General features: G+C 36.8%; 1 protein-coding gene across 1 annotated transcript in view; it reads left to right on the top strand.

Annotated features, from left to right (window-relative positions):
- The first annotated feature begins 1,106 nt into the window (after positions 1-1,106).
- Positions 1,107-27,229, top strand: part of LOC150085450 (focal adhesion kinase 1-like) — a 377,186-nt gene continuing 351,063 nt past the window's right edge. Inside the window, exon 1 of the mRNA XM_090374569.1 lies at positions 1,107-1,128. The gene's annotated coding sequence lies outside the window, so the exon portion shown is untranslated. The remainder of the gene's footprint in view (positions 1,129-27,229) is intronic.

The raw sequence follows: 27,229 nt of genomic DNA, 5'->3' as shown, positions 1-27,229 counted from the left end.
AGGATTCCGTGATTTTACTCAATGTTGCTCTTCTGTTTTTCATTATATCCTGGAAAAGAATACTCCTGTATGTCTTCACATTCTCGTCATCAGACTATATTGTAGCGCCTTCATCTTGCTTCCTTTGTCACTACACCATTTCCAGACGAAAGCCACTGTTGTCCCTTGAATATCTGGTATGACAATGTACTCCACGATCTTTCAGAAAACGAAACAAAAATAAGCATTAATATTAAAGCTACCATGAATATTTCAAGACGCATTTAATCTTAAAGAAAAGAAACGGTTTCGTAGGTGTAACTCATCGTGTCCATGGTTTTTTATTATTTTTTTCTCCTATTATTTCATGGGCTACGTGCAATTATACTGTACATATAGTTCTCGTTTTATTCAGATTTTATTAATTATTTATTTATTGTTATTTTTGTTTATGTGCACCTTTTTTAAGGCTGTTGACCCAAATTCAGTAGATTCAAAATGATTATTTTGAATCTACTGAATGAGCCACGAAATAAATGGCTGAAGGAAATTTACATAGAGGATAGTCTGAATTACTCCAAGTGTGTATCTTATTTCCAGAACGCATATTTCTTTGACATCATATGAATAATGAGTTGTGTAACAGTATATGGGATCACGTAACTTGTGTATCGTCTCTGTATAAATCTAAACAGTTGCGTTCCATGGCTTACACCTCTCACATGTATCAGCGATATATGCCTGAATTGTCCTTAACTCAGAGGCTATATTAAGCCTCTTCAAAGGATACACTTCTATACACGTTGCCAAGATATTTCAAAAATAACCACTCGAGGTTAGGTAGTTGAATGTTTCAGACGTGCCATGTTATTGTGTCAGTAAGACTGCTTATCGTACCAGTATTTCGCATCATATCTACTTTTGTTTTTTCTCATACTGCATCTGAAGATGACTTTTCTTGGACTATTTCCGTGATAAATGGAACAGATTTTCGTAAGCAACCCTACTGAGTTATCAACCGTTGGCTGCTTTACTGTGTACCAGGATTTGACCTGCTAGCATCGTGTTCATTGACAGAGAAAGAAAGAAAGAAAGAAAGGAAAAAAATATATAAACGGTCAGGGAGCCTGAGTTCATTGTTGTATTTCGGTGAGCTGTCCAGACTTTTTTGATTATTTTGTGTTGAGTAAATCATTTAGTTTTCTCACAACACATCTACCTTTTCACCAAGAATTAATAACAAAGATAAGATGGATGTAATTATCTATTTGTTTTGTAACTGATTTCGAGAAATATACAGCAAGTTTCCTCTGATTTTCAAAATTGGAGAAGGTGAAATCAGTTTTATTTTTAAGTAGAAAATTTTGATTTAATCAAAGTTCATTTCGTTATTCACCTTTTGGGCATATTATTTGACATGCAATCGCGTTTTTTATTTATTTATTTTTTTAATTCCTGGATTATTTTGTAAATCAAGTTTGAAAATTAATATACAGAGATATTTTGTAACTTCAGCCTCCGTAAATGCTGGAAATTCTGAAGTGCAACACATTTGGAATCAAGAAAAATTTTTTTTTACTATTACATTTTTTTTTTTTGGCACAAAAATAATTTTGGATGCAGAAAACATGTTTGGAAACAAAAAAAGCTGAAACTGAAAATAAAATATCATAATTCCTATTTTTAAAAAATATCATTACACCTTTTGAATTACGAGATGCCAGAAATGCCTTCTTTAAAATTTTTAGTCCTGGACAATTCTATTTATATTACTACCCAAAATACAATAGTTTTTATATAAATTTACTTTTGGGAAAGATTTATTATTTATATCATTTATCATTTATATATACTTTTCGACTAAATGAAAATTTTGGCTTAATATTTTTAGCCGAAATTTTCATTTCAATAAAATATCGAAATGAAAATTTGAATATTTTCAATAAAATTTCAAAATATTGGGATAAGAAAAATGAAAACGTCTATTAAAAAACACGAATGGAACTACTCACGGGCGTATGTGTTCCTCGAAATGCTGTCCGCTTTCCCCTCCAGATATCAGGAGGAAATAGTGAATTTTCCTCAATTTATGTTTATGCAAAACTGTCAACGAACTACAGTTTCTTATGGATCGATCTGATTTCGCTCAATTGGTTCCTAAAACTTATCACAGATATTCCAGATATGACAGCTAGGGCTAGCTACCTGAGAGTATAAAAAGCTGATGGAACTGATATTCAGATCCCGCTTGTGAGTCAAGTGGACCAAAATGTGGTGAAGTCCTGCCGTTCTGCAACTAGCAAATTCTCTGCTTGCACGTTCACAGTGGTGGGACTATTAGTAATCCTGGGTATACCCTTGTGCAAGGGCACTGACAAAGTGAACCAGGTATACCGGAGGTGGCTACTAACTAATGTAAGCAGGGGTAGAGGTGTGACGTACATATCACACAGAGGAATGCCACCTCTCTTTCACCAGGCAATATTATGTGTTAGATGACTCATCAATTGGTAAAATTCCATCACTTTGCTTATTGGAGGCTTGAAGTGGTGAAATCCGTATTTACTCTACAGAGAAAAGTTCTGGAAACCCTCATCTGTTCCATCCTGCAATATGAGTTATGCCTCTTCAGATTATGATGGGCACCTGGCGAAATCGATTTTCGCAGGCCGCCTGCTAGATAATCTACCAGACCGAACTTATCGGTAATTGATTCCTGTCTTATTTCTCGCAAAAAAGTCTACTGCTTCATGCTCATCTTCGATGACACTCAGATTTCTAGACAAGATCACACATCTCTATTACGGATTACCCTTACATCAGAAATATTGCTTTCTCTACATCCAAAAATAAAATAAAAACGGGTTTCCTTCTTTGTTCTCGGTGTCACTTTTCTTCTAAACAGTTATTGACTCTACAAATCTCAAAGCCATCCTATTATGGAATATTGATCTCACATCTAGAATGGTGTTTCCAAAACCTCTCTCAAGCTTCTTGACTCTATCCAATCAGTCATCGTTCGCTTACTGTCCATCTCCAAATTTAAACTTGTGAGAAAAGAATAATCTACATTTACTCATGGAAATTAGAAAATTACGATGTAAAAACATTGTTACATGTAGATTAACTAAATATAACGAAATGCGTTTTATTTTCTGATTTGTGAAAATTATGAACTAACAGTAGATACATGTATGTGTATATAATGAAATAAAGTAAAATGCCGCCCTAGCCAGATGATCAAACATGAGGGTGCAGTAGTACCTTCGCACTAACTTGCAGTACTCAATGAACTAACCAAATTTAAAGGTATATCGGCAGTACATCCCACCTTTCTTTTGAATTGTTTGTATTAAGGGGATTAAACTCCTCCCCCTCCACCTCACAGAGGGGAAGAATGAATTCCATAAAGTTCATGCGAAGTTGTGTAAGAATGCCACCTCCCATCTTTGCCCCGACTAAACTATATAAGATAATTTATGCAAATCGCTTAATCAGATAAAATTACGATTTCCCCATTCAGTCTACAAAACTTTTGTATCCAAACATGCCTTCTATCAAGGCTGAAGGTGTATCCAAACGTAATGCTTTTTCTGATTCAAATGTAGTCCGTTTTGGTCGAATGTGTTCAGTATGTTACTGCCTTCTGAAGGAATAATTACCAAAATTAAATTTAAAAAAAAAATGGGAGGGTCAAAATGACTCCTGCCAACTGGTGTGTTGTATATACAAGTACTCACGTTTCCAAAACAATTCGAGTGGAATGGTTTCGGTGAGAATAAATAGTATCCTGAGAATATGCTACTTGCCAACACGTTGCAAATCCAGTAGCATGTCTTCTTTGGACCTGAATTTTAAAAAAGCACAAATTTGAATTTAGAAAAAAATAAAAAGAAACTTGTTCAGGGATCCTGAAAATGGATTAATTAAACTGCATTTTCCAATATACTGGTGGATTTGCAACAAAAAGTTATAATGGTTATATCTGGATAATGGTTATATCAACAAAAAAGGTTATAATGGCTATTGCCTATATAATTGTTATTATTGGTTATAATGATCATTTTTCATTAATCCACCTCTATCGGATATTAATTTACATTGAATACTTCTTTACTGATATATTAATTTACTCATTAATACATGTTTTTAGATGTATTTTTGTGTAAATAAGTTCAAGTGTAAAATTCTCATACAACAGCAAGAGATTATAAGTAATGTCTAATAGTGTAATTTGTTACTCTATCTTCCAGACATTTCGAGGAAGATATTTCTCTCGCGAAGCTTGGTACCGTTCACTAAGCTTTAGTGTTATTTATTTATTTTTATGTTGACATGATGTCAGTGTTATATTTCACTGTAATTATGGTTCATTTACCTTCTAAGTTGCTTTTTTTTTCTTTTTTTTTTTTTTTTTTTGAAAACAAAATTATAAGCAATTGATTATTTGTTCACAATCGCAGTACACTCAAACAAACACCCAAGCCAACAAAATAAACTCAGCAGTGTTTATATTCGTCGCCCTATCTGCGTATAAAGTTTCCATCAATTTTAAAAATATTTTTTTTTTAATTCATTCATACATATACATATGGAATTACAGGTTGTTATTTTTTATTTCTTATTTTTCTTTGGTTCTTGAAATTATGACATCCGGTTGCAGGGCTGGCATTTGGCAATGAGGAACTGCTTACGATGGAACTGTCATACTTTCTTTCTTTTTTGCTATAGAAATACAAAAAAAAAAAAAAGTTTGGTTTTGATTCTCAGAAAGTTTTATAAAACTAATTCACTCTGTACTATTACTGACTGTGAACAGAATACAAAATACTTTTCTGTTAAGGTCCATTTAGATTTTCATTTTAACTTTGTGAATATTGCCGGTTTAAATTACTATTCCTTTCTTAATGCGAATATTTGCAATCATAATGAATGAGAAAAGGGCTATCATGGGGTAATGATAAAATTTCTACTTACTCAATCTCGGAAACTTTTAAATACGATAATGGATATTTGTTTTAGCAGTCAAAATTTGCTATCTTATTTCCTAGAGACTATAGGTATGACCCTTGATCTTTCCTTTCACTGCAGATGTGCTAGTCAGGTCATTGCAGTAGCTGGTATACTTTAACTTATTAATCTCTACTTGAAGTCAGTGTTATATATTGGCAGACAGCCATGCTGCAGAAATAATTAAAAAAGATTATTTCCATATCGGGGTTAGCTGAAATAAAGGACGCGCTTTGTTCTGGATTCTCCAAACTCCAGTCGTGCAATTCACCAAATGCCCTCTATATACAGGTATCGAAAATTTTAGTTACAGCTGTAAACCCTCAGAGTGAGATTTGGCTGAACACTCCGTCGAAAGAATATCCTCACTTTGATGGCTTTCTTTCATAGACAAGCTGGTTTCTATGAATATGCACATTATCATCCATGACAATGAATTCAGGACCAATGGTACCTTTGAGAAGCTTCGCAAAACACCCAAGAATCTCGTCTTTATGCTTTTGAACAGTAAAGGCGCATCCCTCAAAGACGAAATGTTGCACGGTTTACTAGAAAGTGCTCGATGCAGCAGTTCATCATTCATACCGTTCCTCCGAAGAGAATGGGCAAAAATACCGTCGTTCTACTATAAAAAATTTATGCGAAGACTATGGCTAAAGGTGAGCCGATGCATTAATAAATATTGTATCAATAAAAGGTTCTTTGAAACATGTAGGCATCCGGTTACCTTTGTTACCTTTGGTAATATCGTATAATTTCAGAATGGCATGTTTCACAGATTATCTTTCATCCAAACTCTTGAAATAAAAAATAGTTCATCTGTGTAAATTAATTTTTTTCTCCTCATCTTCAGCGATTGATTTTTGCTGTTCCACCGTCACAAAAAACAAAAGTAACAAAATATCAATGTGATATTTTTAGTGTGTACAGTATTTCTTACGCTGCTTCAATTTGGTAGAAGAATCTATGTCTGGAAGGAAAACGCTTTCATACGGACTACATCTTTCGAACTGTGAAATAGAGTGATGGAAGTGTGATGCATCGGGGATGCTTTTCATGGTTCAGCCCTGGACTACTGATTATTGCAGATTGCACAATGAAAGGATTGTCCTAAAGTGATATTATAGTCAATGCTACACTTTCTGCCCTAATGGAATTTTACGCTGAAGGGCTATATATGTTTAACAGGAAAATGCTCTCTGCCATAAAGCACAAAGCATGACAACTTAATTTGAACACATCCCTCTCCCATCCATCTGGGAGAGGCATGTGCGAAATCGACCATGGGGGACAACTATCCTTTGATGTCCTAATACTTTTGGTAACAGAGTGTACGTACGTAATACTGACAGCAGAGCTCACATGTGGTTAAGCAAAGCTATAGGTCATCCTTGTTTAATATAAATCCGTCTTATGTGGCCTTTCCGGAGCACAGGAAAGATTTTATTTTATTTAAATTTTTACGCATCATGAAGATATCTCGGATATCAAGCGCGGAATGTTTTGATAAAACTCCGTTTAGATGATAACCGACAACATATTCCCACAAGTGCACTTCAAGGTCCAATTAATTTTCTTCATTTATGTTCTGATTTAAGAACTTCACATTTTATAATTGATGTAACCCGAGCTGCAGAAAGACACTGCTACTTACATAGCTATTAATATCACTATGTTCGTAATATATCAACTAGCAATCTTAGACAAAACAGATCTGTTCTGGCTGCTCAGTGATTTATCGGATGACTTCAAGAGTAATCAGATGAACAGCTAGACGACGACCTTGTAATGAAGTTCAATGTACTCTTATGCTACTTGCGTGATAAATCAGCCACTAGATATAAATAACATCCTGTCTTTAGTTTAGGGCCTTCTAATGAGCAAAGTACCTATCAATGTCAAATGCTATCAACACAGTTTGTTACCCTTACCAAACTGAGAAGAGAAAGGTTAATGTAGCCATAATAAGGTTTATAAGCTTTGATTGTTTATATTCGTCTGTCTGACTGTTCTACGATACACACAAAAAGAAAAAAAAATCAAGATTTTAGTTGAGATATTTCTTGCAAGGAGGCGTATTGTATCATATATGAAATATACACTGGTAAGAAAAATTAGGAAAACACTCCATTTTTCATTAAAAGGTGAGACTACGATACTATGTTATTTTATATGCAAATTTCGTATAACTAAATAAAATTTATCATGTTATAATGTGAAAATGGACGAAACTTGTAAAAAAAAAAAAGGCAACGGTTACGAATCCATGTATAAAGGCTGTTAAGGCGCCAATCTCACGATTTCACCTGCAAGCGGTAAGCCATCATCGGAAAGATTACTTGCAATGAAAAGTTTTAGGAATATTTGAAGAGCACAAGGAGTAGGTCGCAATAACAAGGGCAGAATATGTCGAGAAAGGTGGTTTCAACTATGGAAACAGTTTCAAAGTGATGGAAACCATTACCAAAAGACAAGGCCGTCCAAGGCTCCCTTCAAATCAAGACAATAACTAGCTTGTTCCCAAGGTAGGTTAATGAGATTGTATTGCACCAGCTCTCTCTCTCTTGAGCTGTCTGCGGTCCTTGGGAAGGACGATTTCGACAGCAGTGAGGCGCAAATGTAATGAAAGCGAACTTTATGTCAGTTGGCCAGTGGGTCGTGTTCTGTATACCTCCACCCACTAGAGTGCTCATCTTACTTGCGTTAGCAGCACGGTTGATGAGTTCTGAGTCGATTCAGCCTGTAACCAGATTCCGACATTGTTTGATCTTGAGACAATGAGGAATCTGATACTGTCTCTCCAGGTTTCTCCCAACAAAAATAAACAAAATGTACGATAACAATACAATTTGGCTAACAGTACTTAAATGACAGGTAAGCATGCTCGTAAGTGCTTGTAAATGGAAAACAAACAATGAGTTCAAACATTAAGGTATGATATAATTACATGTATTTACATTAATAACAAACTAGCGTAATAAGAGATGCAGTATAAACATGAATAAAGCCTATAAATCGATTTAACGAGTAAAGGGAAGATAGAAAGCTGCACAGATACCTCATAGGATACCTGAGATCGAAAAATGACTGAGAAGCACTTCAGCAGTGTTTTTAAAAGATCTGAAGTGGCATGAAGACATCAATGTCATGATTACTGTGGATGATGGAACTCTGTAGTAACAGGTAGAGACAACTATGGGTGGTGTTGGCGGTGGTATGATGGTTTGGGCTCAGTGGCGAAACTACCATACCACCAAGTCCGCCACCACTTGGGGGGGGGGATGAGGCAAAAGACCGGATGGCTGATTTGATATGGTTACTGAAGATCAGGTGGGGTTGTTCAGCATCTGGCAGGGGGGAGGGATCAGGGTTGATAGTTTCGCTATTTTTTGAGCCGGCTTCCCCATCAATGGTAGTATTTTTGATAATGTGTTCGATAAAGATTCTCTGACTACCAGATAATCAGACAATAGTTCCTTCAGTCTTATATTCCTCTTGAGTTCCACATGTAGTCTTATATGCGATTTTTTATCTGTGCTTGATGTAACCCGAGCTCCAGAAAGACCCCCATTTCTTGTTTATAAACGACAATATCTGTACAGGAGTACGTGGAAACCGAAGATACAGAATGGATTTCATTTAAGACAATAACATATTCTATTTTTGTAAGTTTAGGCCAAGTTGCCCATCTCTGTTAAAAAAAACTGACCCGATTTATTTTGCCTTTTGTTTTCTGGCTCCAATTAATGATTCGATTTATCAAAGGGCACAGTAAAAAGTAAATCGAATGTTATATTGACAGTTGTTATGACTGACAGTTATTTTGTTCTCATCTGAGATTCGTTTTAATCTAAAGCAAATCATAAGTTCTACGTCTACAACTGTAATATGTCGAATAACATCCCCTGTTTATAAGAATTTATAAGAATTCTAACTACATGCAATTAATTATATGTCCATTATTATTAGCGAAATCAACTGAGCGTAGATTTTTAATTTATAACATGCTCGTTTAGGTAGAAATACAGAAATACTCACTGAGGGCTGTTTGAAGAGTAAGGTAACAAATATTTTGGGGTAGAAACCGCGCAAATACTCATCAAATGGTACTTATACGCATTTATTCATGAGATACGTAACGTCGTAGGAATAAATGCATATATGTATGCGTTTATTTTCTTCTTGTTAGATATTAGATGACTAAATAAAATTGATTGTCCTCCTTGAATCGTGGACAAATGAAGCGGTTCGCGCAGTTATCTGATTTCCGAATTTCAGAGACAGATATCAGTATTAATATTAATAAATTATCCAATCCTTGTTTAAATTTATCAAACTAGACACTACTTTTATGAAATTTAAACAAGGATTGGATATAAACATTTATTCCAAAACAAATTACGCTTTGACTGAAGGAAAATTTTAGCACATTTCTTCTGCAACCATCCCTTGTCAATTTTCAATTTGTCCCCAGAGTCGGCGTTAGGCATGTGCAGCAGTCACAGCCATATTAAGGTTTCACTCAACCCAATTAATCTTTGTTATATAGAGGGAACATAGGCAAACGTGCAAGATGAAAGAAATTGGGACCTGTGAAAAATAGTCGCACCGGGTCTTGCATTGACTCTCTATGTCCCCTTGTAATTCATCCTCAACTGCGAGCTGTGCATGGTCTTAGCACTCGTTTCCAAGAAACAAGTCAGAGAAATTAGTTCAAACAACAGTCAAAACCATACACTGTCGTCTGCACGTGGCAGTGGTTATAGCATTATGGATGGGAGGTACTTGCCTGTCCACCACACAGTTTACACCTGATTTTCATCTATTCGAGCTTTGAAAAAATCATTTGGCAGAGAACCGATTCGGCGATGACAGTTCATTGAAACCTGGTTGAATAGGAATGCCTGTGAATTTTATGACAGAGGTACGACTGCACTCATGGCACGGTGGAACATGTGTCTTAACGTGAGGGGTGACCATGTCGAAAAGCAGTGAGCTAATGTGATCTTCACAAAAATTTTACTTACTTTTTAAACAGCCCTGGAATTTTGAATTAGACTTAAACATGTGTTCAATGTAATTAAGATATTTCTAAAATTTAAAACAATATTGATCATTTAGAGTTATTTATATTATACTTTTCAGTTCAATTAAATCTGGTTAGTTCGACTAATAATAATAATTCAACTAATAACTACCTTCGTTATACCTGGTATAAGAGATTAGCTCTGCCTCTTATAAACAATTCATCACAACATTACAAACCTATTTTAATGGTAGTATCGTTTTATTAGCTTTATTAGTTCATAAATAATACCTTTTTATAATTTTACAATATCTAATATTTTAATAATACTAGCAATACTAACAGTAAGTAATGATTTTCGTCTCTAATTTTTCAGTAAACTGTATAGCAAAGACTTTCCATCTTTATCTTCTAGCGATTTATTTCTAAGTACAACCAGTTTTCAGTTACATAACACAACGTGAATGTTTTTTTAGCTAACGACAATGTCATTCAAACATCCTGCACTCATTATTTCATTATCTCGAAAGCTGTTATACTGTACATGGGTGGTACTTTAATAACTTTGATCCGCCCTTTCCCATCATTTCTAGTTACTCTGATTACTCATGACTATAAATACTTAGCAACAGTCATAGCCAACTGAAGAGGTTTTGTTGTGAAATATTCACAATCGATGATATTTCTTTCAAGTTTTTTTTCTTGGGATGTCCAATTTCAAGGATCTACTGGTATAGAATTATATTTCGTTGAAATTGGTGCATCTGGCAATTCTGTTCCTCACTGATAATTGTGATCTAATGTTGACTAATAGAGTACATATTGTAACAAAATATATAATTATGTAGACTTTTAAATCGAATATAGAAAATGACCTTTACCTTTTCTTTGCAGAATTAACCTTACATAATGGTTTCATTATATTTCTCACATTTACAATAACCACATGGTGAAAAATCTTGAGAAAAATCTGTGTGGGGAGAAGATCCTCAGTTTCCTCCGAGGTGTCATTTACTTAAATCACTTGCTGAGGTAATTACCTATTGTAATCAGCTGTGCTCTGCTCAGACCATTTGAAAATATACTCCCGACTTTCATTCAATAATGCTTTAAGAGCAGAAACCCCCGCCACCATACATGCAAAACGAACGACTAATTAGCAACTCGTTGGATGTGCTGTTCGGAATTCAGGGAACACGGTTTAACAGCGCCCAATTAGATGTGTAAAGCGAGTTAAGCACCAACGCAACTAAGGCTGTGAAGCATCAGTATATTCTCTTTGTAAACTGCATATATTCTTTCTGTGGTCGATTTGCCTGTTTTCTGAACCTAAAACCCAAGTTTCCGGGATGGAAACACTATGCTACCCTCGCCTGAGACCGACTAACTCAGCCATGTTATGAAAACAAAGGCCATATAAATTCCTCGCGTTCTTGACGAGATTCGACTCCGAGCCTTTTGCACCAATGTGAAGAGGACAGTGATTATACCAGTTGTTATATTCGAGAGAGTTCCAGTTAGATGAATTACTAAACTGAAAGCCGCTTATAATAAGGGGGTCTATTCCTGCATTTATAAACATCTTGGAGATTATTTTAAGATCAAGAGGATGTTAGTTATTTGGTTTTTAGGAGCATTAGCAACTAAGGCCGTATTGCTCCGAGATATGCGGTGGTCATTCCCTGACCTTTCCGCATCCTCCGTATTTGGTGGTGGTGACGGGCTCGAACCCCGGTCTAATCAAGAAGCGTGTGCTACTCACTGCTGCTCCTTCCCACCTGGCTACGGAGGCGCCAAGATCAAGAGGAAAATCACTCTCCATCCTAAAGGCGATTTGTCAAAAAAATTGTGATACCCAGAAAACTGGCAATTACGTATAAATCACAACCATTATTACGCCCACTATACGAATAGATGACCACCAGAGAAAACACTCTCTCCTCTATTATTTGCAACTTCGATGGAATCTCTCATGATGCTCCGAGTTTTCGATATACGCAGATGATGTTAAGTACGTTATTACATTGAATGATCCAAGGAATAATCTGGAAGTTTCTGACGATGCAGCCAAATAGTTCAGAATACTGTTGAATTATATTTTTATGCCGATGATCTTATTATATCATGTTATTCACAAAATAATCCATACCGTTCAGAAGAAATTTTTAAACAGTAATTGGTACTGGGGGTGTAGATATCATACAGTTAAGAGGCAGTGTCACGTTTCCCTAAAAATTCAGGCACGTGGACTCTGCAGAATGAATAATATGATGGATCAAACAACAATTTTTAGACGTCAACAACCCAGATCTCTACATTCAGTATTTCTAATCCTGTGTAGTCCCTATTCGCACGTGCACTAAATGATTTGAACATCGGCGCCTATTAGTTATGTTCACCACTCTGCGAGTCTTTAATATTGGCAGCGAAACTATTTACCAATATCTATAGTCAGCCTGTTCTCCAACCTTAATATTTTCCCGTGTAGGGTAATGACTACTTACCACAAGATATAAAAATATTACAAAGACCATAAATGTTCTTGTGCTGGATAACATCATTTAAGATCCATGCTGTAGTAGAGGGTATATGGAGGCATACACGGTATGTCTTATGTATACCAACTGCTTTTTTTGAAAGAATAGCGTATACCTTCGCCCCTTCATTATAGCCAAATCATAGTAGAAACTTATCAACACAACATATGGATCATTGCGAACATGGTAGCAATCATAGATTTACTGTATATACTGTATTGTATTCTTACCGACCTCTGTATCACTTTTGATGGAAGTCGAGCAACCCGCTATATTATTTGGTTACTTAGCTTTAATTAAGCCAGAAATAGATATTTTCACACAATGCAACTCACCTGTCATTTTAATCATAGTTATTATCATACCGAGCATTGTTAGGTCCATTTATTATAACGAGACTGCTCTTATACTGCATGTTGTTGGTCAAATATTGATGTAATTCCACCCTTCTGGCTTGCTGGCTGCATTAGGGTTTTCCTTGGCGGAATAAAGTGACATTTATTATTATCATTAGCATTTGAGTTGCATTCCGACTTCTAATTAATGTTAGACAGGGAAGCCTATGTAGCTGGCTATCAGTGTATGTGGGCCACTTGCCTAAGATGGAGTCTTTTATGTTGAGCTGTCAGAAGCCAAGCAAAGTATACACGTTCTTGTAAGTTCACCACCCTTCAGCGGTACCACAAGTGGCCAACAGAGACAGATTTTAGTGTAATGGGTTATATTTTTTCTTTCATTTCTTCTTGTGTTGTGTGCAGTCTTGTACCTCTACTCTGTCTGCGCGATAGCACAGTGGTATCGTCACTGTGCTCCCCACACCGGGTGGAAAAGGCCCGGGTTCGAATCCCGTCGATGATGCGAGGAACTTTAATGGGCTTTTTTCACTACGTGGCTGAGTTAGTCGGTCTCAGGCGTAAATAGCAAGGTTTTTTCCACCCAGAAACTGGGGTTTTTTCGTCCAGCAAACAAGCAAATCGACCAGAGAACACACGCAATTTACAGACAAAATAAATATATGGGTAGATGTAATCATTTACAGGGGATTCTAATATCATAATTTGGATTTTATACCTCTACTCTGTCTGTGCAGTAGTACAGTGGTATCGCCACCGTCCTCTCCACACTGGGTGGAAAAGGCCCTAGTTCGAATTCCATCGATGACACGAAGAACTTTAATAGGCTTCTTTCATTCCGTGGCTCAGTTAGTCGGTCTCAGACGTAGATAGTAACGTTTTCTCCCCCCTGCAACTGGGGTTTTTTCGTCCAGCAAAACAGACAAGTCGACCAGAGAACACATGCGAATTACAGATACAAATACGAGTTTATGTATTAAATTATGGGTAACCCTAATATAATAATTTGATAATTTTTGTACCTTTATTCTCGTTCGTTGGTATCAAACTTTTACATCACTCTCTCTCTCTCTCTCTCTCTCTGGGAACTTCAGTACGATTTGAAATTTGATTTTCAAGCATCAATTATTTTTTTATTTTTATCTTCTAATTAAAAGTCAGTTTTTCTATAATTTAAAACATTTTTCTTCGAATCTAAACTTACCACATTTAAATTTGCTCTTCTACCAATTGCTTTGTGTAATATCAGGCACATTATTATGAAACAAATACTTTTTTGCTTATAAGTTACGACGCACTTATTTTGTGATACGCTGTATTATGTTGAAAAATGCAACAACATAAGTATTTCTCTGGCAAATACAACTCATGACGATTAGTGATTAGGTTGGTGTATTAATCCATTATCCTACGAGTTGCCGATTGATTCCCAGGCCCCCACTGTCCTTTGTAGTAGTCTGCACTCTTATCCATATCTCTGTCCCTATCGGACATAGAAAAATGAAGAAGAAGAGGAGGAAGAAAAAATGCCATCGAAAAAGGAAAGGGGCCGTTACTCCTCAAACTCACACTCACTCAAGTAGTTTACTCATAAATTTCTCGAATAGGCAAAGCATCCCCAGTGGGGGAAGACTGTTGTTACCTATTCTCAGTAACGAAGGATACCATCAGTCTCCCCCAGATGGCACCGTTTCGAAGCTTATTTGAATACGTGTGGGATAATAACTCTATTATCCAATTTTCCCTATTAGACCTAGAAAAGCAAAAGAAGCAGAGGAAAGTAATAGTTGAGGAAGGAGAAGAAATGCCGTCGGAAAATGAAAGGAACAGTAGCTCTTCAAACTCACACAACTCATAAACTCCTCGAATAGGCAACGCTTCCCCATTAGGGAAGACTGTTGTTACCTATTCTCGGTAACTACAGGAAACACCAGGCTTTCCTGGCGGCCGTTTCGAAGCTTGTTGGTCTCTCCTCGGTGGGCAGGTAGGCACACTGATGATACAATGAATGACAAAACAGTTATGAAGTTTAACTTCACAATACGAGAGATGCCAGACGGTGTGTAATAGTAAAGTACTAAAAAAGGGTTTAGGGCTGTTTTCTTGTAGTCTGAGGCTTTCAGCCATAAACCCTTTTTAGTACAATACAAATTATATACAGTAAGTCACATTCCGTATTATCGACAGGTCATATAATCCATATAAATATATAAAAATTTCCTGTCTATTCATTCCGGTTACATAGATAAATGCGAATAACTTTGTGATCACACTCAGTAAGAAGGCGGAGTTTGTAAGGATTTTTTAAAGGTAACTGATAAAGATATTTCTTTCACATTTAATATGATTTTCGAAAGCTGTGTAGTCTTGTTGCATGGAAATGCTACCACAAGAATGCGGTGGTTTCATGGTGTAATTAATCTTTTCCTCTATATTTACTTTTTTACGTTAATCCGAACCTTTTACTACATTGTTAAGAAAGGCCTACAGAACGTACGTGTCCACCCCTTAGAAAAATGTCTAAGGATGTTCAAAGATAATGACTGATTCAGTTGATACACAAGATATACAGTACTTTTGCAAAGGTAAAAATATTAATATCAATATTTATTTCACACTCACACTTTTAGCAGAATTGCCTTTAATGCATCACTCATACAGAAAAATTAACACAAGAAATTTCCGTATAAATCAATGTATAAATTATGTAGTAACTAGACGTACTGACCTCATTAAAATGAGTTGTAAATATGATGTTAAGTACAGCTTAGCAAATAATGTTTTTGTTATTTAGGATACGCAAGGGTGTATTTAGCTAAGGTGATGCTAGTAAGGTAACATATCATAGAATTACTAACATAAAAGGAGAAGTATCATGGCTTAATGCACTGAACTGTAATTCTGTTTCTGTGTGAGAGGTGATCCATTATGTTTTACCAAGCTTCGTAGGCGTTGCCAGGAATTTTCATATGTAGATCGATGAAAAGTTAAAATGAGGAACAGTTTGTTAGCTAGTTCTTTGCAATTTTCATCTTAATGTCATTAAGAAAGCTATTCACTATAAGGCGAAAGGACTGCTAGGAGTTTATTTCGCTCAGCTTTTATTTTGTCATCTAATTCTTGCGAAGGCAACATCTTCTTAACTTGTGGACTAATTAATATGCCATCTCACTTACCAATTTCTTCATAGAGACCACTGAAATTAGTCAAATTTAGATCAATTAAATTAGTTAACTGGCCTAAATTATTAAATCAGACCAATAAATTTAAAAATACAATGCCAGAAGCTCTGCATTGAATTTTGTCAGATCACGTTGGACCACTAAGTCATCCAATTCTTGTGATTATGGAATGTGGCGCTTTACTTGAACAGGCTGCCGAGGTGTAATCCCAATTATCCTGTTCACCAATTTCATGATTCTATCTGAAGACTCTGTCTGAAAGGTGTATTGGGAATTGGCAGGTCTTCATTGTGTGGCACTGAAACAATAGAGGGTGTTCTGTTGGGACACATTACAGCTATCCGCAGATATTTTAAACTTCGATATACCAACCATACAAAAGTAGCGGTTATCTGATTTTTTTTTTTTTTTTTTTTTTGATTTGGTAGTTGTTGGCGCATCGGCTTCTGTGGCCATATTGCACCTCCCAAGGTTTTTGCAGTACTTTGATCCAAGCCCGAGGCGGGAATCGAACCCGCGACCTTTGGGTTGCCGGGCAGGTACTTTACCCACTCAGCTAGCCCGGTCGGCAGCGGTTATCATGGTGGTCTGTAGGCTCTCTCCATATCTCAAGTATAAAAAGGGCAAACACACTTACGACTACCACGAAACCATCCCCCAGTGTTTATATGCAACGAGGTGCAAATAAATTGATTTGATCACCCGTAGGCGTTCCAAAATAGGCCTCATATGAGCTGAAAAATTTGGTGCCATAACTATGTTATGCTTCACCTGCCACGGACCTATACAATAGCTACAAACATAGCCGAACGAGTTGGGAGATAGCTAACACCATTGCTTTCCAAACTTTTTTGATGCCAATACACTGCACACATGCAAAAAATAATTCGATGTCCCTCCCAGAATTTTGTAATTAATAGAACCGCACCCATTTTGTTCCTTATCTTTAAGTTGATCGTAAATGCAATGGTATACAACTTCCTTTGTGTCGGGCCAAAAACATGTAAAGAGTAAGAGAAAAGGGAACGTGTGCCCATATTAAGCAAAAAAGCTTAGCCAAGGCCATCTAAAATCAACTACGTCAGTTCGTAGATTTTAAAGAGAAGACCGTATTCAGAGCTCACCAGCCGCCGAGTACGAGGCTCAAGAAGAAATAAATTTCGTAATTTTTTAATATATTAATTAACAGGTGAATTTTAATGAGTCAGTTAAGCTAATATATGCAGTGAAAGGAAACTGGGGTGAAACAACTGACATGATTCCAAAATTTGGCGACACCCTTTGGATTACGACGTGGCATCCGCTTTGGAAAGTTCTGCCCTAACACCTTCGTTTGGCAGCCATAGCAAAATGCAAAAAAAAAAAAAAAACCTTTATTATACTTATGCTACATGCCCTCATATATCACAGTATTGATATGCACTCACCTAATACATATAAATATCCCAATAACATGAACCTTCAATTACCGCCAGTGTATTAATACTAGACAAAAACCAATGATACCATCAGAATTGGCATACAAATACATATAAGAAACAGTTAAAATGTTTTGATTATGATATGTTTTCAACTCGTCATAATTTTCCAAATAAAAGCAATAATTTTTATTTACAATTTCAAAAATTTTCAAATCCTCTTATTTTTATCAGATGTACCATTTTTCCCTTAAAAAAATTGCGTATCCTAGTTATAAGCGATTAATGTTTGAGAAAGCAAGTGAAAATAATCATTCTTCAGCCATGATGGTAGACCTACTGTTTTAAGCCTTAAAAAATAACTCTGAAAAAATAATAAATAATAATACATACTCGTATATATTCGTTAGACAAGCAACATTACTCTAGATCTAGGGACCGTTTTATTCCTCTTTTTTGTTTCGTTTGTTTGGAAGGAGGGGTAAGTTTTAAATGCGATTTAAATTTATTTATTATTATTATTTTTTTTATTTTTTTTTTGTTGTGTCTGAATACTGATAAAATAAAAGTTGCATTCGGTATTAATAGTAAAATTTTTGAGCATCAATTACTGAGCTTGGTTACTGAGCATAAGTAACACTACAAGTGAAACTACACTATTCGTTCTTTTATGCAAGTGGCTATAGCCCTAGGAATGACCTTGGTAATCAGCACGCTTTCATTAATTTTATGTTCAGATCCTTATTCATACAGATACTTGTTGGCGAACACATTTGTTGCTTATTCACTGCAAGATGAATGAAAGTTAACGAGCAAGCATTACAAGCGCTATTGATATACAGTATTTAATGGAGAGATATTTGTCATTAGAAAGATTGGGTTCTTAAACTCCGGTGAAGTTCCTCAAATGAAAGTAGATAACAAACTAAATTTGTTGTGTCTGTCATAGGACTCGTTAAAATATTCTCTACACGGATCTCGAAGAATGAATAACAAAGTGGAAAACATTTGCTAAAATAAGATACTGGTTGTTTTCGGATTTTTTTTTTTGTTTTTTTTTATTATTATTTATTTTTTTCAATCGGAATGACGACTTATTGCTAAAAGTAATAAGTAGTCGTAGTTTGTGGAGAGTTTTAAAGTATACAGAATACATGCAACTTCTGTAAATATATATATTTTTTATAAATCAGTTTATTAGCTTTTTTCCAGCATAGCCTAGATGGTCAGGAATGCGTACACCATATTGAGTTAAATTTATATGTTGCTCAATATGAAACACAGTTTACTTTCATATTGAGGTACTGTATAACTTAAAAGGTGTCAGTCTGAATCCCACAGTTTCGAGGATAAATAAACAAATAAATTAAAGAAGTTTCTGTTTATATTCCGGGATGATCGCATAAAGTCAGAGGAGTGCACAAGATGGAGATAATACAAGAACAAAGCAGAACTACCACAGCATTCTAATTTAGACTTAGTAACATAACCTAAATGTGATTGTTTCAGTTCTAGAGTTGCAGGAATAATTCAGGGGAGGACCCCATTCTTATCCGAGCCTGGTACGCGTAGAAATAGGTTGTAAATAAGACGTTAAACTGTCATGTAGTTCAGAAGTGTATTCCGAGAACAGGGGCTCACATCTAGTGAGTATGGGCTTGGCACACCAGGGTCCTGAGCTGGATATCATCATTCTTCACTTTCTTGGTGATTCCTCGCTAATTCTGACTCTTGCTCTCTCTCTCTCTCTCTCTCTTTCTCAGGGTAACTCGGGAATTTTTTTTCTGGGCTGGTGCAGCATAAGCCTCAGGCTTCCTTGCACCATATGGCTAATAATAACAATAATAACATCTAGTGAGTATGGGCTTGGCACACCAGGGTCCTGAGCTGGATATCATCATTCTTCACTTTCTTGGTGATTCCTCGCTAATTCTGACTCTTGCTCTCTCTCTCTCTCTCTCTCTTCTCAGGGTAACTCGGGAATTTTTTTTCTGGACTGGTGCAGCATAAGCCTCAGGCTTCCTTGCACCATATGGCTAATAATAACAATAATAACATCCAGTCTTCCTGGATATATATCTCTCGCAAATTTGAATTTCCATCCCATGTGGTTTGGTTCTCTGATCATTGCTATGAGCAGGGCTCTGGGCACCAACTGCGAAAAGTTAGTCGTCAGATGGGGGTGGGAGGAAGAGGCATACAAAAACTATTCATGTTACATGACGAGGTGAACATACTTAAGTTTACTTTGCTTGTTAGTTTTGAATTCATATAATGCCCCTTTCCCGAAGCGGTTGGTCGATATCAATTAAACTCACGCTAGGATATTGGGAAGTTTATTGCCAATTAAAATTAGCGAAAATTAAAAGCATTTAAATGTATTTACGTTAACAACTTTTATTTATATGCTAAATTAATTATTACCAGCATATTGAAGTAAGAAAAATTAAAAATGCCACAAGAAATGATAAAATTACAGGTCACTCTCTGAGTTACAAACACTCGGCTTCCAACCATTGTGCATGCGAACAAAAAATAAATAGAAATATTTTCATGAATGAATAATCTTCGAATGTTTGTTTATTTTTCACTTGATAAAATACAGGAGAGAGAGAAATGAATAAATAATTTATAAATGCTGTCTATGGTTTAGCGTCCGTACTGGGAGTCCAACGTATTATATCTTTTTCGAAAGTGGTGCCAATCCTTGACAGGATACAGATCAAATCTAATAACAGATTAAACAACACAGAACTCAAAAAAAAAAAAAAAAAATCCCATATATGTCTTTCTTCTAAGGAATTAAGATAGAGATCGCGGTGTTCATAAAACAAAGAATTCGCGGTTTAGCATCAAATCTACTAAACATCTGTAAAATACTATATCAGGGAGAAAAAAGTCCCAGGGCCGCTCACTAGGCATTCCATTCCATAGCGTTAGTACGGAATAGAGAGCCGAGTGAGTGGCCTTGGGCCGCCTGTTGGCGTTTGCTCCCTACTCTAGGCATCACGTCGTATTTCTCATCTGCCGTATTTTAGTCGTCATGCCATATTCTCAGGCTCGATAAATCCGATCGCCTAGTCGCGACCGGATTTATCGAGCTCCTTCTACGAACCTCCTGGCATTTGAGGTTTGGATAATTTCAGAGTTACAGAACAACGCCGTCCTTAACAATCAAGTAATGAATTTGCTAGGAAGATGAAGACAAGAAACCTGAACCTCTCTTGGTTAAATTTACCACAGTGTTGACTTCAACACTTGCACAAGTTGAACTCGGATCAGCTGTGATGGATGAGAAATATTGGGGTGGTTAAACTTAAAATTAGATTTTATTCAATGTTTCAATCCTCGAGCCACCTGTCTTCATCAATTTTCAGCTGGTACCAGGAGGAAGTGGGGTACACTCGTCTCCGTAGCATCCTAGTCGGCACGATACGCCACTATATGCTACTCATTTGGAGAGATCCGGATTCAATTTCCATTAACGACTGGAGGAATTTCAGAATGCCTCTTTACGCTTAGCTAAGTTAGCGGATTTCAGGTAAAGGGCTAAGATTAGTTATTCTTAGTTTTTCAGCGCCCACACAACTTTCAGTCAGTCCGTGGACATCCACTGCTACAGACAAAATGCATTACACGGATGAGATTCGAATTTGTCATTCTGAAGACGAGAATTTGTACTGTCACTCTAGAAACATCACTGCATTAAATTACTGCAGTGATATTGTCACTCTTGAAACATCACTGCGTTATTTTTGCCCCACTGGGGATCAGCATTTAAGGAATTGGTAGTGTATATTCGAGAAGCTGAAGCTGTTTGAGCAGGGCAAGGTTTCTCCAACTGGAAGGTGGAATGCAATGTGCTATCATCAGCAAAACTGTGGATAGGATTTCTGGTCAATGGAAGAGGGTTATTAATATACAAGAAGAAAATAGTGATGATGTGATCCTACTACAACAATATGGGGAACACCAGCATTAATGGAGAAGATAGAAGACAGGGAGCCATCTACTATCACCAGTAGTGAGGTGTCAGAGAAAAACTAGATACCCAATTACAAAAAAAAAAAAAAAAAAAAACAGTTGGAAAACCATAAGATGCAGCTTTATTAGAAGACCTTTATGTCAAACACAATCACGAGCCTTTGAAGTGTCAAGAGCAACTGCTTGAGTTTCATTAGACTTTCCCATGAAATTTGTCTATAAATGGGTAATATAAGCCAGAATATCACCAGTGGATCGACACTGATGGAACAATACTGGCGATTGTTGATCAGTGGAAGGTTTCTAGATAGTTTAAGAGTTGGAGGTTAATTGGTTTATCCATTACTTTAGAAAGAGTAGAAGTAAGTGCAATGGGACGATAATTGGATGGGAAGGATTTGTCACCCTTTTTAGTTGCTGGCGAGATATGAACAAATTTCCAAGCAGAAGAGAAAACACCTTTGGAATAAGAAAGTGAAAATAAGCGACACAAAACAGTCTCAGGTTGTTGTTATTTGGTTTTAAGGAGCATTAGCAACTAAGGCCATATTGCTCCGAGGATATGCGGTGGTCATTCCCTGACCTTTCCGCATCCTCCGTATTTGGTGGTCATGGGCTCGAACCCCGGTCTAATCAAGAAGCGTGTGCTACGCACTACTGCTCCTGCCCACCTGGCTACGGAGGCGCCAGTAATCTCAAGAGCAAAAGTTTTGAGAAAGTGGAGAAATACCACCAGGACCTGAAGCTTTCTTAGCATCAAGATTGTTCAAAATCCTTCTGACATCCCTTTGACGGAAGACAGCACGAGACATTGAATGGAATGTATTGAGAATGGTAGGAGGTGGTTTACTAAAATCATCAATAAGTGAGTTAGAAAAAAAGTAGGAAGCTAGCAAGTCAGCTTTATCTCTGACGGAAGTGGAATTAGAACCATCTAGTTTTGACAGTGGTGGGAACAGAGATGGACACAATTTGCGATCAATAGCTTTGGCAAGAGACCAGAATGCTCGACTACCATTTAGACTAGAAGCCAATTTTCTCCTCTTAGTCTATACAAAATCTAGTTTCGAATGATTAATAACTGCTTTACAATTGTTGTGAATTTCTTGTAGGACAAAAATGAACCTAGAAATTTGAATTTGGATACAAGCCAATTGTAATATGCAACGTTCTTATCTTGAACAGCCTTCACACATTTATTGGAAAACTACGGGTTAGATAAAGGATGAGATGTTAAGGTGGAGTGCGGAATAAAAGATTTCATCCCTACAAGAATAATTTCACTGACACGAACTGAGCAAACATTGTAATCAGAAGATTTGAAACAGTAATTCGACCAAGGAAAAGAAGAAAATAAATCTCGCAGATCATCCTATTTTCATTCTTGTAATGCCAAACAACAAGAGGTTGAAAATGGCCACGAGAGAAAGGCTCTATTGGAGAAAAGACCATCACCAAGTTATGATCTGAGGTACCTAGAGGACCACTCACCTTGACCATGTACTTAGTAGGGTTGTTTGTTAGAAAAAGATCAAGCGTGTAGGCTGCGTGGTTAGGACTGTCTAGTATTCTGGTAGGTAAATGAACAATCTGTGCGAGGTCATTAGTAATTAAAAAGCCTCAGCATCTCGACCAGCTGTGTCCATGTGACCAGAAAACGGAAGCCAGGTAGAGTTGTAAACATTAAAATCACCAAGGAAAATTATTTCACTGTTAGGAAAGTTGGACTGGAGAAAGTCAAGTTTCATAAAGACGAATTAAATGAGTTCCAAGTGATTAGTGGAATTGGAATAATGACAGAGGCAACAAATGAATTTGACAGAATGTGGTAGAGAGATTTTAAGCCAGAGAAGATCGAAAATAGGAAATTCCAAATTACTAAATCTCTAAAAAGGAACATCCAAATTATTAAATCTCTAACAAGGAATATTCAAATTAGTAAATCTCTAAAAAGGAATATCAGAGCGGACATGTGCACTACCACCTTTGAGGAAAAGGGAATCATACAGCAAATAATTTGGACAACTGAGATGAGCAGTGGTTGAATCAACCGATAACTGGGATTCTGTCAGAAAAAATACACGGGGTTTGGTAGACTGAAGTGGAAATGGACATCATTGAGATTGGAACCGAGACCACGTATATTTGTGAAATGATCGAGGAAGTGTTTGGGGGGGGGGGGGGTTAGATCTTTTTGCAGATAAGTTTGTTCTGTTAGTTTGACAATTTATGATGTTTTCAGTAATAAGAAAGGTGGGGAGGACGTGCTGTATGAAGTAATGAATTTTTGAATATGACATACACATGGCAAAAATGGATCCAGCTGCTTGACAATGTCCCCAGCATATACACTAGTTGGACTCCCTCCAGTCGCGATATTGAGCAGAGGCAGAGAGCTTGCACACTAGCTGATCCGGAAGCCTCCAAGAGTGATACCAATAGTCCGTCCAGGTATTATCTAGCGGCCAGCCTGCGAACGCTGTTTTAGAGCTGTACCTTCGAAATGTAAGGAAGATCGGATCATAATCTTAAAAGACATCAATCATACTGCATGATGGAAGGAATTGGGGGAGGGTTGACGGACTTTGCTCTGGAGTCTAAACATGGGTTCCACCACTACAAGCCACCAATAAGGAAAGTGTTTGTATTACACCGGTTGATGAGAGTCACCTGCCACCTAGTATTGCCTGGTTTACATAGAGGGGTGGCATTCCTCCGTGTGGTGTAGGCGCCACACCTCGACTCCTGCTTACGTTGGTTCGCACCGGGGAGGCCACCTTTAGTATACTAGGTGCCGTATATCAAGGTTTGCATATTTTTATATTAAGGTCACCTGGTAATTTCTTACATATACCCGTATTGTGTCTGTAACTTGAGTCCGTTCTCTGGTCGATTTTCCTATTTTTCTGGACGATAAAACTCCAGTATCTGGTGGAGGGAAACTTTGCCATCTGCACCTCAGGCCGACTAACTCAACCACGGAGTGAGAAAAGCCCATTAAAGTTCCTCGCGTTATGGACAATATTCGAACCCACCCAGTCTTTTCCACCCGGTGTAGGGAGGACGGTGACGATACCACTGTGCTACCGCTCAAAGAGGACTTGCATATGGTGATTATACCCAAGTTACTAACAGCCCCACCATCGTGAAGGTGCAAGCAGAGGATTTGGCTGTCACAGATCGACCAGACTTCGCAATTAGTTCCACTTGGCTTGTGTACCACCCGAATATCATTTCCATCAGCGTTTTAGACTCCCGAGTAGAAAGTCTTGCTTGACATACCTGAGAATGTCTGTAATAACCTCAAGGACCTAGTCGGTTCTAAAATCAATCTATTCGTTTTTTGGTTCTAATATCAATCGATTCTTTTTTTTTTTTTTTTTTGTTTTATTCTGAAAAACAATTGATTCTCTGTTTTGTTTTGTTTTTTGTTCTAAAATCAATTGGTTCTTTTTTTTTTGGTTCAAAAATTAATTGAATTTTTTTTTTTAATGAACAGTATTCCAATGAAGAACTAAAAATAAGCAATGCCAATCTTACCGTACAATAAAATATCATTCCGTGGATTGCAATGGCAATTAAGTAAATATTAGTTTTTTACACTGCATTGCGTCTTTAATTTTTTTTTTAATTATGAAAAAAAAAAAAAGAAAGGATTTTTAAAAACTCCGACAAAAGAATTCTCTCGAAATCTGAGACTGAATTTTCACGAGCGTAATCAAGAATTCTTTTCTTCTTCTTCAGAGTCTGTTTTTGTCCAGATTTCAACCTTGAAAGTCCTATCACTTTGATAATGGGGATTATAAAATTAAAATGAAAACCTAGCATGAAAATCTTCTGGATTGTTTAATAACAAATTCGTTTGATATTTTCCAAGTTCAAGTATTATGTGCCAATAATGCCATCATTAGTTTCACAATAATTCCCTACATTCTTTCAGATATTCCAAATGAAACCAGAATCAAAATACAAACAAAACCTAAATTTAAAACATGGCAGAAATTGCAAAACAAAATGAATTAATATATTATAAATTTAAAATATAATATATATTATAAATTTAAAATAAAATATATGTTATAAATTTAAAATATAAGGAACAAATGGCAGCCTTTTTTGTAGGTGGAATGGCACGTAAACTCCATTAATAATACATGTGTTTTAATGAAAAATCAAGCTCAAATTTTTAACGAGTCATTGTACATATAGTATACATACATGTATTAACTGCCTAGGCAGTTCTTATAGATTCCCCTACAATATGCCGATGTCATCTGTGTTGTAACATCTCTGCATAGCCAAACACGTGTGTTGTGTGGGCATGTGTGTTTGTTTAGCATTGTATCGTATGACTGTCCTCTTAGTAAACAGCCAACAGAAAATCGCTTGGAAATTCGTTGGCCGGTCCCGTCCCATGCCACGCGGAAGCGGACTGTCTATTGTATTCGTTGAAACTCTGAACTGGGCTTTCCTCTGGGTCCCTGGGGCTCCAGAAAGCAAGTCCTAAATATAAAAAAATAAAAAACCTGTGTGAATGGGAGATAGGCGGAAAAAAAGGGAGGGAAAGTATAGTTTATTACATTAGAAATTGAGACAAAAAAAGGCAAACCTTGAGACGCAGGACTGGGGACCACCAGCATCCCTAGAGCATGTTGTTTAACAACATTCGCATACTGCGAGACAGCTTCTACTTGGCAGGTGTAAATGGGAGAAACAGAGGGAGGGAATTTCAATGCTAGAGTATTGCATGATGTTCTACAGCGCTAGCTGTTTAACAGTGCATATGTGCTATGTAACAACTACTGCTAGGCAGGTATGCGAGGTAGTGTATGCCCCTGCGGAACGCTGGGATTAAATTCATCTTCACCATTAGACCCGTGCCACAATCCGATAGTTGCCTGTATTCTCTCCCTTCCATTCTTTGGACCCAGGCTGGCCGTGGCCACTAATTTTAATGCTAATTTTGTTTTCCAAGTCTCATTTATTCTTCCTTTTCGGTACCGCGTAATTATCCTTCGTAATTATCATCATATTTTCTCATTCTATAAATCTTTCTAGATAAGGAAGTATAAAGAACTTCTAAAGCGTTAGTCGGTCTGAGCCGAGGGTATCATGGTAGCACTGAAGCCTAGTTTAGCCAATTTGGCCTACATTGATCTGTGGCCAATGCAGGTCAACAAGAAGGTGGGTGGTACCAGTGTCTGGTGACCACTCCACGAACCTACAGTTGATAAATGTGACCTGTGGTATGAATTTCCTGGTAATGCTACCCTTGGTTTATGATCTCATCTTATCTGCCATTGCAGCACGAGATATTTACAGCCCTAGCAGATAGCACAGTTGATACAATCATTGTCCTCCACACACCAGGTGGAAATGACCTGAGTTTGAATCCCGTCAATAACGAGAGGAATTTTCATGGTTTTTTTTTTCTTTTTTTTTTTGTTTCGCAACAGCTGAGTTAGTCGGTCTCAGCCGAGGGTATTATGCATTTTTCTCTGGCGACTCGGATTTTATCTTTCCGTCAAACAGCAAATCGACCACAAACATACCCAGTTTAGAGACATGTTATATACGGGGCATTATGGCTTGTTTCTGATGTGCCTAAAACCGAAGAGCAACAACGAGGTATTTCCATATTTTGTTCTTTTCCTGCTCTGCATCATTTGCCAAATCAAGTGTTATATTCATTATTTGGCTAGGACTGAGTTTGGGTGGCCAAGAAGGTCAAGCAGGCTTC

This window comes from Mastigoproctus giganteus, chromosome 5 (genome assembly GCF_048544385.1).
Source record: "Mastigoproctus giganteus isolate SK-2022 chromosome 5, ASM4854438v1, whole genome shotgun sequence".
Classification (NCBI taxonomy): domain Eukaryota; kingdom Metazoa; phylum Arthropoda; class Arachnida; order Uropygi; family Thelyphonidae; genus Mastigoproctus; species Mastigoproctus giganteus.
This window is presented reverse-complemented; position numbering and strand designations above follow the sequence as displayed.